Source organism: Silurus aristotelis, assembly GCF_946808225.1.
Source record: "Silurus aristotelis genome assembly, chromosome: 26".
NCBI classification, from domain to species: domain Eukaryota; kingdom Metazoa; phylum Chordata; class Actinopteri; order Siluriformes; family Siluridae; genus Silurus; species Silurus aristotelis.
This window is the reverse complement of record NC_139599.1, coordinates 10,907,928-10,922,389: the sequence shown is the minus strand read 5'-3', so window position 1 is coordinate 10,922,389 and position 14,462 is coordinate 10,907,928. Positions and strand designations below refer to the sequence as shown.

General features: G+C 33.3%; 2 long non-coding RNA genes across 4 annotated transcripts; one reads left to right on the top strand and one right to left on the bottom strand.

Moving 5' to 3' along the window:
- Positions 1 to 9,945: 9,945 nt before the first annotated feature.
- Positions 9,946 to 10,374, bottom strand: LOC310720980. The gene is made up of 3 exons (XR_014531888.1): positions 10,311 to 10,374; positions 10,101 to 10,174; positions 9,946 to 10,010 (listed from the first exon to the last, which is right to left on the bottom strand). It is a non-coding gene; the product is annotated as an uncharacterized lncRNA (long non-coding RNA).
- Positions 10,375 to 10,931: 557 nt separating this feature from the next.
- On the top strand, positions 10,932 to 14,020 carry LOC310720910. Of its 3 annotated transcripts, none has more exons than XR_014531847.1 (3): positions 10,932 to 12,687; positions 12,903 to 13,121; positions 13,248 to 14,020. It is a non-coding gene; the product is annotated as an uncharacterized lncRNA (long non-coding RNA). The 3 variants fall into 3 exon arrangements; XR_014531848.1 differs by having other exon boundaries at positions 11,719 to 11,885; XR_014531849.1 differs by having other exon boundaries at positions 11,729 to 11,825.
- The last annotated feature ends 442 nt before the right edge of the window (positions 14,021 to 14,462 follow it).

Sequence of the window (14,462 nt, the reverse complement as noted above, 5' to 3'; positions counted from 1 at the left end):
TGTCCTATCTCATCATAAACGTGTAAAACCATTGTGGTGAAGTGCATGCGATATGTGCAAAAATGCCTTGAAATACCGTGTTTCCGGCGAGGTAAAGACGTGCGGAATCGTATTTTGAGCTTTTAGGAAGCTTATTCATTACAGCACATACACAAATTGGCCAAACAAGTGGTGGTTATATGGTTTTGATGAATTATAACTTTCTACAACTGATTTGTTTACTTTTTACAATCCTTTATCGAATTATAATTATGAAAATTCTAATTTTTATAATTATCATATTTGTACGAAAAAGTGCTATTTTTGTCAAAACATGATTTATTATGTCCTATCTCATCATAAACATGTAAAATATTGTGGTGAAGTGCATGCGATATGTGTAAATATGAAAATGTTTCGAAAAACCTTTTCCTTTCGTCCTGCGAGGCTGAGACTTGCGGAATCGCATTTTGAGCTCTTCGGAAGCTCATTCATTAAAGCACATACACGGCTTGGCCAAACAAGTGGTGTTGATATGGTTTGTTGAATTATCACTTTCTATAACTGATTTATTCACTTTTTACAGTTTTTAACACTTTTTCATCAAATTATGATTATGAATATACAAATGCATATTTTCAAAATAACTATCATATTTTTACAAAAAAAGTGCGATTATTGTCAAAACATGATTTATTATGTCCTATCTCATCATAAACGTGTAAAACCATTGTGGTGAAGTGCATGCGATATGTGCAAAAATGCCTTGAAATACCGTGTTTCCGGCGAGGTAAAGACGTGCGGAATCGTATTTTGAGCTTTTAGGAAGCTTATTCATTACAGCACATACACGGCTTAGCCAAACAAGTGGGGTTGATATGGTTTTGATGAATTATAACTTTCCACAACTGATTTGTTTACTTTTTACAATCCTTTATCGAATTATAATTATGAAAATTCTAATTTTTATAATTATCATATTTGTAAGAAAAAGTGCTATTTTTGTCAAAACATGATTTATTATGTCCTATCTCATCATAAACATGTAAAATATTGTGGTGAAGTGCATGCGATATGTGTAAATATAAAAATGTTTCGAAAAACCTTTTCCTTTCGTCCTGCGAGGCTGAGACGTGCGGAATCGGATTTTGAGCTTTTAGGAAGCTTATTCATTACAGCACATACACGGCTTAGCCAAACAAGTGGGGTTGATATAGTTTTAATGAATAATGACTTTCTACAACTGATGTGTTCACTTTTTTACACCTTTTCATCAACTTATGATTATGTATATTAAAATTCATATTTTCATAACATATTTTTCGAAAAAAGTGCTATTTTTGTCAAAACATGATTTATTATGGCCTATCTCATCATAAACATGTAAAATATTGTGGTGAAGTGCATGCGATATGTGTAAATATAAAAATAATTCGAAAAACCGTTTTCCTTTCGTCCTGCGAGGCTGAGACTTCCGGAATCGCATTTTGAGCTCTTCGGAAGCTCATTCATTACTGCACGTACACGGCTTGGCCAAACAAGTGGTGTTGATATGGTTTGTTGAATTATCACTTTCTATAACTGATTTATTCACTTTTTACCACTTTTCCATCAAATTATGATTATGAATATGAAAATTCAAATTTTCATAATCATCATTTTTTAAAAGTGCTATTTTTGCCAAAACATGATTTATTATATCCTATCTCATCATAAACATGTAAAACATTGGGGTTCCAGTACCTGCCACATGTTTAAATATAACATGGTTCAAAAAACCGTTTTCCTTTCGTGCTGCGAAGCTGAGACGTGCGGAATCGCATTTTCAGCTTATTCATTACAGCACATACACGGCTTAGCCAAACAAGTGGTTTTGATATGGTTTTGATGAATTATGACTTTCTACAACTGATTTATTCACTTTTTGCAGTTTTTAACACTTTTTCAGCAAATTATGATTATGAATATGAAAAATTCATATTATCATAATAACTATCATATTATTACGAAAAAAGTGCTATTTTTGTCTAACCATGATTTATTATGTCCTATCTCATCATAAACATTTAAAATATTGTGGTTGAAGTGCATGCGATATGTGTAAATATAAACATGTTTCGAAAAACCGTTTTCCTTTCGTCCTGCGAGGCTGAGACTTCCGGAATCGCATTTTGAGCTCTTCGGAAGCTCATTCATTACAGCACATACACGGCTTGGCCAAACAAGTGGTGTTGATATGGTTTTGATGAATTATCACTTTCTGAATAACTAATAAATAACTGATTTATTCACTTTTTACCACTTTTCCATCAAATTATGATTATGAATATGAAAATTCAAATTTTCATAATCATCATTTTTTTAAGAGAAAAGTGTATGTGCTGTAATGAATAAGCTAAAAATGCGATTCCGCACGTCTCAGCCTCGCAGGACGAAAGGAAAACACGTGGCATTCACTTAAACCCCAATGTTTTACAAGTTTATGATGAGATAGGCCATAATACATCATGTTTTGACAAAAATATCACTTTTCTCTTAAAAATATGATAATTATGAAAATTTTAATTTTCATATTCATAATCATAATTTGATGAAAAAGTGTTTAAAACTGTAAAAAGTGAACAAATCAGTTGTAGAAAGATATTATTCATCAAAACCACTTGTTTTGCCAAGCCGTGTATGTGCTGTAATCAATGAGCTTCTTGAAAGCCCAAAATACGATTCCGCAAGTCTCAGCCTCGCAGAACGAAAGTCAAACGGTTTTTCGAAACGTTATATTTACACATATCGCATGCACTTCACCACAATATTTTACATGTTTATGATGAGATAGGACATAGTAAATCATGGTTAGACAAAAATAGCACTTTTTTCGTACAAATATGAAAATTTGAATTTTCATATACACAATCATAATTTGATTAAAAAGTGAACAAATTAGTTGTAGAAAGTCATTATTTATCAAAACCATATCAACACCACTTGTTTTGCCAAGCCGTGTATGTGCTGTAATGAATTAGCTTCCTAACAGCTCAAAATACGATTCCGCAAATCTCAGCCTCGCAGGACGAAAGGGAAACGGTTTGTCGAAACATGTTATATTTACACATATCGCATGCACATCACCACAATATTTTACATGTTTATGATGGGATTGGACATAATAAATCATGTTTTGACAAAAATAGCACTTTTTTTGTAAAAAAAAAAAAAAAAAGATGTTATTTTGACAATATGGATTTTCATAGTCTTAATCATATTTTGATTAAAAAGTGTTATAAAGTGAACAAATCAGTTGTAAAAAGTCAATATTTATCAAAACCATATCAACTCCACTTGTTTGGCCATGCCGTGTACGTGATGTAATAAATGAGCTTCCTAAGAGCTCAAAATGCATTCCGCAAGTCTCAGCCTCACAGGACGAAAGGAAAACGTTTTTTTAAACCATTTTATATTTACACATGTGGCATGCACTTAAACCCCAAGGTTTTACATGTTTATGATGAGATAGGCCATAATAAATCATGTTTTGACAAAAATATAATATTTATCAAATTATGAATATTCATATATATATAATCATAATTTGATGAAAAAGTGTTTTAAAAGTGAACAAATCAGCTGTAAAAAAAAAATATTCCTCAAAAACCTAACACCGTGAATGTGCTGTAATGAATGAGTTTTTGGCAAAAAAATATAACTTTTTTATCTTAACAATATCACGTCAAGTCAAGAGGCTTTTTTTGTCATTTCTACTATACACAGTGGTACACAGTACACAGTAAAAAGAGACAACGAACCCTGGTGCTACACTGAACAACAACAAACATAGAGCTACAACACAAGCTACATAAAGTGCATCGAGTGCAAACAGAGCAGACAGACAGTGCAGACAGACGACACAAGACAAGACACAAAACCCAATATAGCGCCGACCAGTAATTGTCGGCGCTATACTTGATTATACTTGATTATACTTGATTATACATTGTCAAGTATAAACCTGTCACCTTTTTTCGTTACATTATTACATCTTTTAACGGGTTTTAAAGAAATTATGCACAAAATTTTTTTTTTCTTTTTTTTTACATTTTATCAAACATGATCATAAGAAATTTTTCGTTTTGCACTGTTTTGACAGGTTTAAATGAAATTATACAAAAGAATCATATTTTTTTATGAAAATTTTTTTTTTTTTCAAAACATGAATCACATTTTCGTTTATCCTTCGCTTATTGAAACTTTTAGTGGCTTTTCATTGAATTCTGATCATGAACAATAATATATTCGTACTTTTAATGTTTATTACAAATGTTTTTTTTTTTTTTTTTAAACTTGGTCATGTCACCGTTTTTTATTCTTTATTTAACGTTTTAACAGTTATTAATTAAATTATGCTAATTGATATAACCATTTTAAAATAATTATCATATTGTTTAATAAAAAAGGTCATATTTGTGTTAAAACAATTTGTCATGTCAATTTTTCGTTTGTCATTTCCATATTATAACAGTTTTTCATAGAATTACGATTATGAAAAAGAAGATTGATATTTTCATAATGACAATCATATATTTAAGATCAGTCATATTTTTGTCAAAATTTTATTATGCTATGTCACCTTGTTTGTTCCCTTATTCTACTATTTAACAGTTAAGTTGGAATTTATTTTATATCAATTATGCATATTACTATATAAATTCAATGTTTCATAATAACAATTAATTGTTTATGTTAAAAGATAAAAGTTAAAAGAAGTCCTGTCAGACCATTATTTGTCATGCCACCATTTCGTCTTTCTATCATTTATTGCACCGTTATTATGCCAATTAATAACAAAAGTCATATTTTCAAAATAACTATCATACTTTTCTGAAATACAGTGATCTTACGGACAAAACAGGATTCGCCATGTTACTTTTAAGTTATTTCGTTTATTTATTGCATTAAATACGGTTATTGGTGAAATTGTTTAATTTAAAAAGCCATATTTTGATAATAACTATCATATTGGTTGTGGACTCCAGGAGAGCACAGAGCGACCAATCTCCACTGATTATTGATGGATCCTCAGTGGAGATCGTCAAGAGCACCAAATTCATTGGTGTTCATCTGGTAGACAACCTCACCTGGTCACTCAACCACAGCTCCATTACAAAGAAAGCCCAGCAGCGTCTCTAATTCCTGAGAAGGCTGAGGGAAAACCCACCTCCCTTCCCCCATCCTGACCATGTTTTACAGAGGGACCATTAAGTGCATCTTGAGCAGCTGCATCACTGCCTGCATCACTGCCTACGGTTTGGGAACTGCACCGTCTCGGACCGCAAGACCCTACAGAGGATATTGAGGACAGCTGAGAAGATCATCGGAGTCTCTCTTCCCTCTATCATGAACATTTACACCACACGCTGCATCCGCAAAGCACACAGCATTGTGGACGACCACACACACCCGTCACACACACTTTTTACCCTCCCGCCATCAGGAAAACGGTTCCGAAGCATTCGGGCCGCCACAACAAGACTGTGCAACAGTTTCTTTCCACAAGCCATTAGGCTTCTCAATACACAGAAATGAAACGGAACTCACACACACACACACACACACACACACACACACACACACACACACACACACACACACACACACACACACTCACACACACACACACACACACACACACACACACACACACTCACTCAAATGTGTGTTACCAAACTGTACAATTTTTCCTGGACTTAACACTTAACACACACTCATCACTCATCTCAATCGATTCCACCACCATTCATTTATTTATTATTTATTTTTCTCGTCCGAACCACACTCTTAAACTGCTGTTTTTTTACTCTACCTTCGACTGCTGCTGTATTTTTGCACTACATTGTTCTGTTTATACTCACTTCCGGGGTATAGTTTTTAGTTTGTATAGTTTTTACAGTCTTCTCGTACAGTACTGTATAATCAAGTATAATCAAGTATAATCAAGTATAGCGCCGACAATTACTGGTCGGCGCTATATTGGGTTTTGTGTCTTGTCTTGTGTCGTCTGTCTGCACTGTCTGTCTGCTCTGTTTGCACTCGATGCACTTTATGTAGCTTGTGTTGTAGCTCTATGTTTGTTGTTGTTCAGTGTAGCACCAGGGTTCGTTGTCTCTTTTTACTGTGTACTGTGTACCACTGTGTATAGTAGAAATGACAAAAAAAGCCTCTTGACTTGACGTGATATTGTTAAGATAAAAAAGTTATATTTTTTTGCCAAAAACTCATTCATTACAGCACATTCACGGTGTTAGGTTTTTGATGAATAATTTTTTTTTACAGCTGATTTGTTCACTTTTAAAACACTTTTTCATCAAATTATGATTATATATATATGAATATTCATAATTTGATAAATATTATATTTTTCAAAAAAAAGTGAAATTTTTGTCAAAACATGATTTATTATGGCCTATCTCATCATAAACATGTAAAACCTTGGGGTTTAAGTGCATGCCACATGTGTAAATATAAAATGGTTTAAAAAAACGTTTTCCTTTCGTCCTGTGAGGCTGAGACTTGCGGAATGCATTTTGAGCTCTTAGGAAGCTCATTTATTACATCACGTACACGGCATGGCCAAACAAGTGGAGTTGATATGGTTTTGATAAATATTGACTTTTTACAACTGATTTGTTCACTTTATAACACTTTTTAATCAAAATATGATTAAGACTATGAAAATCCATATTGTCAAAATAACATCTTTTTTTTTTTTTTTTTACAAAAAAAGTGCTATTTTTGTCAAAACATGATTTATTATGTCCAATCCCATCATAAACATGTAAAATATTGTGGTGATGTGCATGCGATATGTGTAAATATAACATGTTTCGACAAACCGTTTCCCTTTCGTCCTGCGAGGCTGAGATTTGCGGAATCGTATTTTGAGCTGTTAGGAAGCTAATTCATTACAGCACATACACGGCTTGGCAAAACAAGTGGTGTTGATATGGTTTTGATAAATAATGACTTTCTACAACTAATTTGTTCACTTTTTAATCAAATTATGATTGTGTATATGAAAATTCAAATTTTCATATTTGTACGAAAAAAGTGCTATTTTTGTCTAACCATGATTTACTATGTCCTATCTCATCATAAACATGTAAAATATTGTGGTGAAGTGCATGCGATATGTGTAAATATAACGTTTCGAAAAACCGTTTGACTTTCGTTCTGCGAGGCTGAGACTTGCGGAATCGTATTTTGGGCTTTCAAGAAGCTCATTGATTACAGCACATACACGGCTTGGCAAAACAAGTGGTTTTGATGAATAATATCTTTCTACAACTGATTTGTTCACTTTTTACAGTTTTAAACACTTTTTCATCAAATTATGATTATGAATATGAAAATTAAAATTTTCATAATTATCATATTTTTAAGAGAAAAGTGATATTTTTGTCAAAACATGATGTATTATGGCCTATCTCATCATAAACTTGTAAAACATTGGGGTTTAAGTGAATGCCACATGTGTTTTCCTTTCGTCCTGCGAGGCTGAGACGTGCGGAATCGCATTTTTAGCTTATTCATTACAGCACATACACTTTTCTCTTAAAAAAATGATGATTATGAAAATTTGAATTTTCATATTCATAATCATAATTTGATGGAAAAGTGGTAAAAAGTGAATAAATCAGTTATAGAAAGTGATAATTCATCAAAACCATATCAACACCACTTGTTTGGCCAAGCCGTGTACGTGCAGTACTGAATGAGCTTCCGAAGAGCTCAAAATGCGATTCCGGAAGTCTCAGCCTCGCAGGACGAAAGGAAAACGGTTTTTCGAAACATGTTTATATTTACACATATCGCATGCACTTCAACCACAATATTTTACATGTTTATGATGAGATAGGACATAATAAATCATGGTTAGACAAAAATAGCACTTTTTCGTAATAATATGATAGTTATTATGATAATATGAATTTTTCATATTCATAATCATAATTTGCTGAAAAAGTGTTAAAAACTGCAAAAAGTGAATAAATCAGTTGTAGAAAGTCATAATTCATCAAAACCATATCAAAACCACTTGTTTGGCTAAGCCGTGTATGTGCTGTAATGAATAAGCTGAAAATGCGATTCCGCACGTCTCAGCTTCGCAGCACGAAAGGAAAACGGTTTTTTGAACCATGTTATATTTACACATGTGGCAGGTACTGGAACCCCAATGTTTTACATGTTTATGATGAGATAGGATATAATAAATCATGTTTTGGCAAAAATAGCACTTTTAAAAAATGATGATTATGAAAATTTGAATTTTCATATTCATAATCATAATTTGATGGAAAAGTGGTAAAAAGTGAATAAATCAGTTATAGAAAGTGATAATTCAACAAACCATATCAACACCACTTGTTTGGCCAAGCCGTGTACGTGCAGTAATGAATGAGCTTCCGAAGAGCTCAAAATGCGATTTCGCAAATCTCAGCCTCGCAGGACGAAAGGAAAACGGTTTTTCGAAACATGTTTATATTTACACATATCGCATGCACTTCACCACAATATTTTACATGTTTATGATGAGATAGGCCATAATAAATCATGTTTTGACAAAAATAGCACTTTTTTCGAAAAATATGTTATGAAAATATGAATTTTAATATACATAATCATAAGTTGATAAAAAGGTGTATAAAAGTGAACACATCAGTTGTAGAAAGTCATTATTTATCGAAACTATATCAACCCCACTTGTTTGGCTAAGCCGTGTATGTGCTGTAATGAATAAGCTTCCTAAAAGCTCAAAATCCGATTCCGCACGTCTCAGCCTCGAGGGACGAAAGGAAAAGGTTTTTCGAAACATTTTCATATTTACACATATCGCATGCACTTCACCACAATATTTTACATGTTTATGATGAGATAGGACATAATAAATCATGTTTTGACAAAAATAGCACTTTTTCGTACAAATATGATAATTATAAAAATTAGAATTTTCATATTTTTTGTAAAAAATTACTGCAATTTGTAGTTTTTTTGTTCACTTAGTGACTTTTGTAATGGTTGTTCATGTAAAGGTGCACGTTGCAAAGAAAATATATAGTATACAGAGTTTAGGAACATTTTGTTTCAACACCAGGGATAAAAAATGTGCAGATATATATGTTGCATATTTACAGCAAGTGATATATATGTAAGCATATGTGCAGTGAATAATTATAAAGGCTATAACAGTGCAGAGATGCGTGGACATCATTAAGAAGTACAGAAATGGTTCTAAGGCTATGGCATTGAAGAGCAAATGTGCCGAAGTGAAAGGTTACAAGATTATGGCATTTAAGAACTGTGCAAGCTGAATAAATAGTCTAATATAAATATAAATATAAAATCTGTTACGACCCAGTCTAGGGTTAGGCCGGGTATTTAGCTCGGGTTTCAAAAAAGAAAGGATATTATAAAGCAGCAACCCAAACACACCACAAACCACAAACACACACAAAAAGGTTTGCTGCAAAGGTGTTGGTATATTGTAACACATATATATGTACACAGACTTACAGGCTTGTCTTCAGGGTGGGCAAAGGCCAAAACAATAAACAAAAAGGTCTATTTTGGGGAAGCTACCTTTCCTAAAAATAAAGAAAAGAAAAATACAAACAGCTTCCCTAACTTCCTGCTACAAGAACAAAGACAAAACAATCCCTCACTCAAAGTAAATGGCAGCCGCACCCCTAATGCCATTGAAATAAATATGTACAGTGCCCAAATATATTACAATATAATACAAAATAAATATATACAAACAAAAGTAGTCAAAGGGGCAAAACAGGCTCAAAGTCAATAAACAGGCCGAGGTCCAAAAACACTAACATCAACAATTAAGCTATAGCCTGAACACCAAAACAAACAATCAAAACCCTCACTACTTAGCTCTGTAGTGCTGTAGCTCTGTAGTGCTACTTAGTGCTGTAGTTTCAAGCTCATCATCCTCTTCTGTAATCACAGGTGCATAAATGTCCATGTATTCTCTAATAAGCAGGCACCAGGAACAAACACATAACCATGCAAATTCTGTTTTTCAAATACATAAAAAAAAATATTTAGTAAACCAAACAAACCTGTAACAGTGGTTTTCTGCTGTAACATGATCTGAAGTACCTGGTTGTTCATCCTCTGTATCTGAGAGTATTATCTTAAAACAGAAATCAGACTTTATAAAAAAATATTATATGTAGAAAAAGACATGGTATGCATGGCAGTAGTATCCAGAGATCACACCCATGTCATGTTAGTCAGATTAATGTACCTAAACCACTATTAACACTAACCTGCACTTCACTTGCTGGAACACAATCACTACATACAAAAAACAGAAGCAGATGTAATCATACATTAAATAGTACTAAAGATTTAAAAGTATTTATTTGTTCTGTTTTTATAGTGAGAATGAACCATGACAAGATTTAAAACATCTTACATTTTGGTGGTATGTGATTGACAGAAACCATACTGTTATTAAAAGGTAAAAATCACCACAAAATATATACATACCACTATATGTTTGGTTTTAAGATATACATATTTGATTCTTCAATTGCCCTGGTTTCCACTGCTTTTCACTAAACAATTTACTGTTTGTTGCATAAATATATATATTAAATAAATTACAAGCCTATTAATAAGACAACCTGAATTAACTGCTTTGACAGATTTAAAGATGGACTTGCCATTTTGAACTTTCTGACAGCACTTCAGAACCATCAAAGTGTTTTGGCTCCTTTCCTTTCCCACACTGAGAAGAAGCTGACAGCATCTGATTTGGAAAACCTCTTCAAAACAGAACTCAGCCCAGAAGGTAGCAACCAGAGGCAAAAAGAATCCAAGACACTTTGCTTTTGGTCAGACTATCTCCTCGACTGTGAAGGTTTCCAAAAACAAATTAACAAATCCAAAAACAAATTAACAAATTCAAAAACAAATTAACAAATCCAAAAACAAATTAACAAATCCAAAAACAAATTAACAAATCCGAAAACAAATTAACAAATCCGAAAACAAATTAACAAATTCGAAAACAAATTAACAAATTCAAAAACAAATTAACAAATCCGAAAACAAATTAACAAATCCGAAAACAAATTAACAAATCCGAAAACACATTAACAAATTCGAAAACAAATTAACAAATTCGAAAACAAATTAACAAATCCGAAAACAAATTAACAAATCCGAAAACACATTAACAAATTCAAAACAAATTAACAAATCCGAAAACACATTAACAAATCCTAAAACAAATGAACAAATCCCAAAACACATTAACAAATTCAAAAACAAATTAACAAACCCAAAAACAAATTAACAAATCCGAAAACCCATTAACAAATCCAAAAACACAACGACAAACCAGACAAACCGGAAAAGGTAGGTATAGTTTGTGAAAGGAAACTTACAGATCATTGGACAAGACACCCGTCATTCAAAATATACAGGTGAGTGACAGGTGTATCGTCCAATGATTGATAAGTTTCCGTTCACAAACTTTACCTACCTTTTCCGGTTTGACTGACTTGTCGTTGTGTTTTTTGGATTTGTTAATGTGTTTCGTGCACCGATTCAGACAAACCGGAAAAGGTAGGTAGTTTGTGAACATAAACTTGCCGATCATTGGACGAGACACCTGTCATTTCACCTGTATATCTTGACTGACAGGTGTCTTGTCCAATGATCTGTAAGTTTCCAATCACAAACGATACCTACCTTTTCCGGTTTGTCTGAATCGTTGCACGAAACACATTAACAAATCCAAAAAACACAACGACAAGTCAGTCAAACCGGAAAAGGTAGGTAAAGTTTGTGAACGGAAACTTATCAATCATTGGACGAGACACCTGTCACTCAAGGTATACAGGAAGTATGAAATCTTATGTGTAAAGTTCTCTGTTTAAATATAAGAAAATATCAGAATTAAACGTTGGCAAGCAAGGCAAATGGAATTAATTCAACGCTACTTTGAGGAAGGACATTCATATGGAGTGATTTTGGAGATGCTCGCAGTATATCATGGCATAAAGATAAGTTTGCGCTCTCTAAAAACACACCTGAAGGATGCAGGTCTGTTTCGAAGACAAAACTATTCCCCAATAAACGATGTAAGGAATGCTATAAGAACAGAGCTCCGTGGACCAGGACAGTTGTTTGGTTACCGGACAATGTGGTTAGCACTTCAGCAGAAACACAAATTGCGTGTTAAACGTGATGATGTTATGCGGTTGCTAAAAGAACTTAACCCAAATGGGACAGAGCAAAGGAGACGTCGTAGATTTGTTCGACGTACTTATCATTCCATGGGACCGAACTATCTGTGGCATGTGGATGGTTATGATAAACTAAAGCCATTTGGTTTCGCTATATCAGGATGCATTGACGGTTTTTCGTGTCGTGTCCTGTGGCTTAATTGTGGGCCAAACAACAATGATCCTGCTGTAATTGCACACAACTTCATTACTTGTGTACAACATCTTGGTGTTTCTCCTATGAGACTACGAACGGACTGTGGAACAGAAAATGGTACATTGGCAGCAGTACAGTGCACCCTCCGTCATCACCATACAGACTACTATGCTGTCTCAAGAAGCCACATGTATGGTACATCGGTTAGCAATCAGCGCATCGAATCTTGGTGGTCCAGCTTTAAAAATTAAGGTTTGTGTTGACTTCATATTCTTGAGCGTTTGTCCAAGACTGAAAATTTAGTTTGTTTGATGTCTTAGTGGTTAGTGTAATAGTTATGTATTATTATGCATTCACTATTACGCGTTATTATGCATTGCCATTTATTTACATTAAATTCACACAAAATTAAATAAGAATAAATTATTGTATGATGTGATTTTTGTATATGGTTGTTTGTGTTGTAGGGCTCAGTTCTGGATACAACTGTTTGGGGATCTCAGGAATGAAGGTCACTTCAATGGTAGCATCGAACACCAGTGCCTGCTTCAGTTCTGCTTCCAAAATGTTCTGCAAGTGGACTTGGATGAATTTGTAGAACTCTGGAATAAGCACAGGATTAGGCCCTCCAGACTTGCAATGTGTCCTGGAGGTATACCAAATGAACTATACTATCTACCACACAGGTCAGCAAATCATATCTGTAAAACTGCATTTCATAATGAATTTGATTATAAAAGGTTGTTTAAAACGGTTACATTTTATAAATGTATCTGCTAAATAAATATTCACAGAAATCTATCTTTTTGCAGGTCAGGATCAAGGGACTGTGGCTTTGCAGTTGAAGAATTCATGTTATCTGCTTTTTCTGAATCAAGGCTGACAACTCAGTTATGTGGCGATAAAAACATTCAGGAATATCTAGAGTTTGCAATGCAACATACACGATTACAGTGGCCAGAGAACTGTGACGAAGCATTAAAACTTTATTTCACATTAAAGGAAACAACTGGTCTTTGAACATTAATTTTCTTGAAAAATAAATTAATAAAAAAACGTATAGGAACCAGAGTACAACCTAAGAAGAACTAAGAAAACATTGTATGGTGTCAATTTCACATTATGAATATTGTGGTAATAAAAAACAGGACAAACGTGTATCATAATTGAAAACAAAAAGTTACAAATTTAGTATTTCAATTAACGTTTAATTCATGCTTTAGTATTCTTTGACCTTATTTCCAAGTTTTTTTGTGGTGTTATTATTACAAGAATTGTGAAAACATGTATGCTGCCCAAGAACAATTTTAAAGTCTTCTTTGGTCTACTGGTTCCAACCAGACAAAATTCACCTCCTCAACACATTATTAAAACTTATTGACTGTCTACAAACGAGCTGTCAGGTTAGAATCAGAGGAGCAAGAGAGACTTTAAACTTGCCCATGGCCTGCATGAGTCTCTTCATAATTCTTAAGCATAAACAAACTTGGAAATAAGGATAAAAACTAAAGCATGAATATAAATTGTGTAAAAAGAATTGATAATTAACTAAAGTAAACTTAAGCCAAAAAAAAACAAAAAAAAACTAGCATTTTAAAATTTGACTATTTTGTTCATGTTTTTATTGCATGTATTATTTTTGGCTTTTGACCATGATACTCAGGACGTGAAATTGATGCCATTAAAATGCAACATTTTGTATTATGGCTATTTTAAATACATCCAAAACCTGGAGAGTTCTGGATTCCAAAATCCATTCGAGTCTGAAAAAGACTGTAGGTGTCCAAGTGTGGTAACTTGAGGGTGTTTGCACATGTATTTGCCATTGGGAAGGGTGAACTGGCCAGAAACGCAATGCAAGGACGTGGTGTAATTCCAGCAGGAGGAAGTGAAGCCAGGCCGGTAGCAAACATAAGTACATTCTTCAATGACACTTCAGTCTGATGTTCTAAGAAAACAAACCAAAAAAAAAAAAAGGTTTTTCATTAAAAAAATTATTTACCCAAAAATTGTGTTCTGACTTTTTT